The following is a 6,538-nucleotide window of genomic DNA, read 5'->3' as shown; positions in this document are numbered from 1 at the left end:
TATGCTCAGTTTACTGCCTTCTAAACCTATATGTCGGTGTAGCAAGCCTCTAGACCTTTTATTGAAAAACAGTTGCCTTTTGTCTAGAGGAGAGAGAGATACTTTCTAAACCAAAGGGCTGAGTGCAGATGTTTCTACTGCTGGATATAGTGGGTTCCTTGCTTCCTAACCCTGCTGTTTTCTGAATGCATGGAATAATATACTGCCTGCCTGTGGACTTATTCATTTTTTAGTAAAGTCTCTGCAACTTTGTAAGATCTCTGACAAGACTGTCAAAAATCACCCTCCTGCCCATCATTATTACCTTGCTTCCTTTATATTTCTTTATTGTTCTTGCTAGAAATGGATGTCACTGTATCTGTCTCTTGTACATGAGTGGAAGTTATCTCAGTACTCTTAAACCTCTTATTCAGCTGTGTTTACATTAAAGTCTAAAGCAGAACTTGGCACATCATCATAAATGTCCAATAATATTTTTATGAATGACTGAATTAAGTGGAATAACAGCTTATCACAAAGCAGAAGTGATTACACTTACTCATTAAAGCTTTGGTGGTATCAAATGGATCATAGATGAAAGCAAATAATACCAGAAGTATGTGTATTTGTGCTTCATTGAGCATACAAAGGCATTTAACTGTGTAAATAATAACAAATTACGGCTAACATTGAGAAGAATGGGAATCCTAGAGCACTGAATTGTGCTCTAAGGGAACATTGCATAGTTTGAGCTTGGGGAAGGTTTGTGTTAAAATTGTATCCTCTTTCCATACCTAGTCAATCCGTATACTGAATAAATCATTTGAGAAGCTGGAGTCTATGAAGAAAAAAATGTGTCATCAGGATCATAGAAAGACTCTTTTAACAACCTATTTTATGACACAACCTTGTTTCCTGAAAGTGAGGAGGACTTGGAGCACTTTCTGCAAAAGGCCAAAGACCACAGTCTTCAATATGGATTAAAACTAGACATCAAGAAAACAAAAATTCTCACGTTTGAACCAATAGGTAACATCATGATAGATGGAAAGACTGAAATTCTCAATTGAAATTCATGTTAGTGGGATCCACGATCAATATGCTTGCTTCTGGCAGTCAAGAAGACATCAGATGTATTGCATTGGGAAAGTCTTCAGGCAGGGACCACTTTAAATTACTTAGAAGCAACAATGTCAGTTTGAAAACTAAAGTATGTCTGATGCAGGCCATGGTCTTTTCAGTGACTTGCTATAAATTTGAAAGCTGGTAAATGAAGAAGGATGATAAAAGAATTGATACGTTTAAACTGGAGTGTTAGAGAAGAGTACTGAATATCCAATGGACTGCTAAAAGAACAAACAGATTATGTCTTGGAGAAGGTGTAACCAGAGTGCTCCTTGTAGGCAAAGAGGACAAAGCTTTGTTTCACAAACTTTGGGCATGTTATTAGTAGAGATTGTCAACCAGATGAATTGACACAGTGACTGCTGTAATGAACTCGAATATGTCAGAAATTATAAGGATGTCACAGGAAAGGACACATTCATATCGATTGTTCATGGGGTCATGAGTCGTACTCGACTTGGCAAGATCTAACAACATCAACAGAGACGTTTTTGGTAAGGAGTCTTTTGCCTTTGATATTGCTTGGACACTAGTTCAGACTAGGCACACCTCTATCACCTGTAAGGTTCCTTGAAACTTTGATTTTTCTTCCTTTTTAATAATGAAGAACAAATCAGGTGTGACACTGAGTGACTTAGCAATACTTCTGTCATCTCTATCCAGGAAGCTGTAGAGCTGCCTTTCAATTATTACAGTGCTTTCTCTATGACAAAGGAAACAGAACCGTATTAGCAAAAACCAAGATGATCTGCCTTCAGCAGCTAATACCAATTAAGACTTTATAAGTCACAGAACTAGCAGTGCGGCTTAACATTCTAGGGAATAGATATGTGCACATTGCATTCTCTGGGGTGGAACTGTTAGTCCAGCTCCATGCTTGACATAATAATCCTCTAAAGAAATATCCTCGCTCTGGAAAATAAACAACATGTGTCTGATAGCTTCATTAAGACATACAAAAAAAATGTAAAAAAACAAGAGTGAAGAATTTTGTTTTTTAAAGTGATAGAGTGAAGTCTCATTATGTCGCTAATGTTAGATGTCATCATGTCCAAATAATATGAGATAAAATATTAAACTTCTGGTCTATTTAATAATCTTTACCAACTCCAAAATTCAAAACCATCTGTTCTTATTCAGCCTTCCTTAGATGAAGAGAAAATTGCTCAAATATGTGGATACTGCATAAATTTTACGGGTCAAGTGTAACTAGTCCTCAAAAAGACTGTCACTTTTTTGTCCAAAATGATAGTTTATTTGATTTCTTGACTGCTGTTTCCAGGGGTATTGATTGTAGATCTAATTAATATTAAATCCTGAGTAATTTTCACATTTTATCAATTTTTTGTGATATTCTTTATTGGTCTAGCTATGAGGATTTTCCTTTTAATTGTGCAAGTCTAATCCATATTCAAGTCTGCAGATTTGATCTTCACCAGTGCTTTAAGTCTTCTTTGCTTCAAATAAGACCATGTCATATGCTTATTACAGTTTGTTAATGCATCTCCATCCAATTGTAATACCAAATTCTTTTTTCCCCCCTATAAGCTATCTTCTCAAATTGTTGGTCAGTATATGTTGTTGTTGTTATTATATGTTGTTGAGTCAGAAATTACTCATAGCTGACTCTCCAGTGGAGTTGCAAAAGCTGTAAATTGCACAGGAGGGGATTGATTGTCCATGTCTCCCATGGAGCAGCTGATGGGTTCAAACTGCCTGCTTTGGGGTTGTCTGTGTAATTCTTTACCCAATAGGCCACCAGATATTCCTTGCTCAATATAAAAATGGAAATAAAATGAATGGATACAATCTTGATGGAGAAATCTACTGATTTCAATCCGTGTAATATTCCCTTGTTCTGCTTGAAAGACTAACTACCTTTTGGGAATCCCAGAACATTTAATGGTGCTAATGCGAAACCTATACTTGGACCAAGGGGCAGTTGTCAGAACAGAGCAGGGTAACACCACATGGTTCAAAATTGGGAATGGTGTACATCAGGGATGTGTCCTATCTCCATCCTTTTTCAACACACCCAGAAAATCTGCAGAGCAGATTATCCGAGAGGCTGGGCTCTATGAGGAGAATTGTGGCATCAGGATTGGTGGAAGATCTATTAACAATCTGCGTTATGCAGATGACACAACCCTGCCTGCTGAAACTGAGGAGGACCTCATGCACTTGCTGTAGAGGGTCAAAGACTGCAGCCTTCAGTATGGATTGAGGCTCAATGTCAAGAAGACAAAGATTCTCACCACTGGACCAATTGGTAGCATCAGGATGGATGACGAAGAGATTGAGATTGTTCACAATTTCAATTTGCTTGGCTCCACAGTCAACACTCTTGGCACCAGCAGCTAGGAAATCAAAAAACGTATTGTGATGGGAAAGTCTGCGGTTAGGGACCTCTCTAAAGTACTCAAGAGCAACAGTGTCTCTCTGGAGACTAAGGTGTGCCTGATACAGGCCATCGTCTTTGCAATCACTTGTTATGCATCAGAGTGTTGGACAATAACTAGGGAGGATAGAAGAATTGATGCCTTTGAGCTGTGGTGCTAGAGAAAAGTATTGAATGTACCCTGGACTGCCAAGAAAACAAACAGATTCATCGTAGAGAGGGTTAAACCAGGCTGCTCCTTGGAGGCAAGGATTCTGGGGCTTCATCTGACATACTTTGGACATGTTGTAAGGAGAGACAGGTCCTTGGAGAGGGACATCATGCTTGGTAGGGTGGAGGGACAGCGCAGGAGGGGAAGACCCTCTATGAAGTGGATTGATTCAGTGACTGGGGTAATCGGGATGGGTGTGTCAGAGGCAGTGTGGTTGGCACAGGATAGAGCACGGTTTAGGGCTATTGTACATAAGGTCGCTATGAGTTGCAAATGACTCGATGGCACATAACAACAACAATGAGTAGATTGGAAGCCAGGACTCCTGACTCTAAAATAGAAGAATATTGAACATACCATAGACTTTCAGAAAATGAACAAATCTGTCTTGGCGGCAGTACAGTCAGAACGCTCTTAGAAGAACAGTGACACTTAATCACCTGTACTTTGGACATGGTATCAAGAAAGACTAATCCCTGGACAAGGACAACATGATTGAAAAAAATAGAGTAAGCTAAGCAGAGGAAGCTTCTCAATGAGACGTTTTGACACAGTGACTGTAATAATGGCATTAAATATAGCAAAGGCTGTAAGGGTAGTACAAGACCAGGTAGCACATAGTTCTGTAATGAATGAAGTAACCTGGAGTTGGAATCAATTCAGTGGCTCCTTGCAACAACAACAACAACAACAGCTTCTTTCTGTAAGATTTTGTTTGGGTTTTGGTTAGTGAGAATGGTTTTCACAGTATGCTGTCAAAGGTTCTCTTTAAACTTTTACAAGTACTCGGTGCATAACAACAACAACAGCAGCAACAACAATGGTGCTCTGGTGGCCTAGTGGCAAGCAGCTGCACTGCAGTTCCTAAGGGGCATGGTTCAAGGTCACCAGCTGCTCTGCAGGAGAAGGATGGTCAATCTCCTCTCTTGTGATTAACTGCCTCTGAAAACTTGCCAGAGGGTCAGCTATGGATCAGTTCCAACTGTAAGATACACAACAACAGCAACATTTACTACAGAGCAAGAGAAAGATGGCCGATCTCCTGTTCAACAAACTGCCCCTGAAATCCCGCTTAAGAGTCAGCTAAGAGTCAGTTCTAACTTGATGGCACACAAATACAACTTCTTTCAGAGAGTGCTGTAGGAACTCTGGTGGGTAGGGAGTTGTACTGGCAACCCAAAGGTGAGTGGTTCAGATTCACCAATAGGGGAAAGATAGACCAGTAAGAGAAAGAGAAAATCCTCCTGTGTTATTTACTCAAGTAAAACTACGTGAGGGTCAGCTTTGATTCAATAGCAATGGCCAACATAAACAATTACTTTACATATTTTATTGCAAATTGTACATGCCACAGATGTGTAAACTCAAATAGATCTAGAGTGTTAAAGGCATTACAGGTGTCTTGGTGGTAGACAGGAGATCAAGTAACTCACTATCCTTGGAATCATGTTCCCTCAGGTGAAAAAGTGGGCATAATGAGATATAAGCACTATAAATATTAACTGTCAAGTAACAAAGAGAGAACTTGGCTCATGTAAGCACATTATATATTTCTATTTTAAAACTTATGTGTAAGCAACTATGTATTTTTTTTCACTAGACACTGTGAGATCTAACCCAATTCTGAACCCAGTGTCATTAATAAACAACCTAAATTTAAAAAAAAGAAAAAAAAATCCCGCTGGTTCAGAAACTTTGGTTGACTCCCCATTAAATGTCCTCATTATCACTCTTGTAAAATTCTATGGTCATATACATTTTATAAAAAATATTTTTTGAAGAATGATGTTACTACCACGAGTGATACTTCGTTGTTTTTAATTATTGCTGAGTAAATTTTGATAACTGTTCATTAAAATAAAACACAGCATATTAAAAAGCAAAAAAAAAAGAAGGTTCCAACTTATAATGACCCTCACTGAGTTTCCAAGGCTATAAATACTGTGGTTTGGCTCAGGCACATCTAGTCTTTAAATTAACAGCCTTGTTCTTTGGAACTTTTGAGTAGTTCTTGACAACAGCTTTTCCCAATGTAATACATCTCTTGATTTCTTGACTGCTGCTCCCATGAGTATTACTGTGGATCCAATTATATTCAATATTCTTCACTAACAAAAAATTTCAAATGCGTTAGCTCTTCATCAACTTTTCTTATTAATTTTCAGCTTTTCATATACATATGAGGAGAAAGAAAATATCTCCTTAGATAGAAAATGTGTTGGGTCAGACCCTACTTATCCCTATATGTGACATCCTTGCTCTTTAGCACTTTAAAAAGGTCCTTGGCAGCAAATGTGCTCAATGTAATAATGTTGTTTGATTTCTTGACTGCTACTTCCATGGACACTGATTCTAGATCAAAGTAAAATGAAACCTGTGGCAACTTCAATCTTTTCTCTGTATATAATGATTTATAAACAGAGATTATACTTGGCTAAAACCACAAAATTCCAGAGAGAGGCTTACTTGTGTTTTATTAACTCTGCAAAAGTTCGGTATGTGCAGATTATTGTAAATTGTAGATATTATTGAGAAGAATAGGAACTCTACAATACTTAGTTGTACTCATGTGGAAACAGTACCCAAAGTACAATACAGAAGACACTTGTTAGACAAAAATAAGTGAATAAAGGTTGATTTAAAATAAATAAGTATGTCATTCAGGAAGAGTGTAAACGGTCATTACAAAGACAGAAGAGGAAGAAAAGACCAAAATGGATGTCAGAAGAAACTCTAAAGATTGCACTGGAGCGTAGAGAAGCCAAAGCACAAGGAAGAATTCAAGATACTAAAGAGCTGAACAGAAGATTCCAAAAGGCTGCTCG

The sequence above is a fragment of the Elephantulus edwardii genome, unplaced genomic scaffold (assembly GCF_000299155.1).
Source record: "Elephantulus edwardii isolate Elephantulus edwardi_28Jun2011 unplaced genomic scaffold, EleEdw1.0 scaffold00242, whole genome shotgun sequence".
In the NCBI taxonomy this organism is placed as follows: Eukaryota; Metazoa; Chordata; class Mammalia; order Macroscelidea; family Macroscelididae; genus Elephantulus; species Elephantulus edwardii.
The sequence above is the reverse complement of the archived record's forward strand: the minus strand, read 5'-3'. Positions refer to the sequence as shown.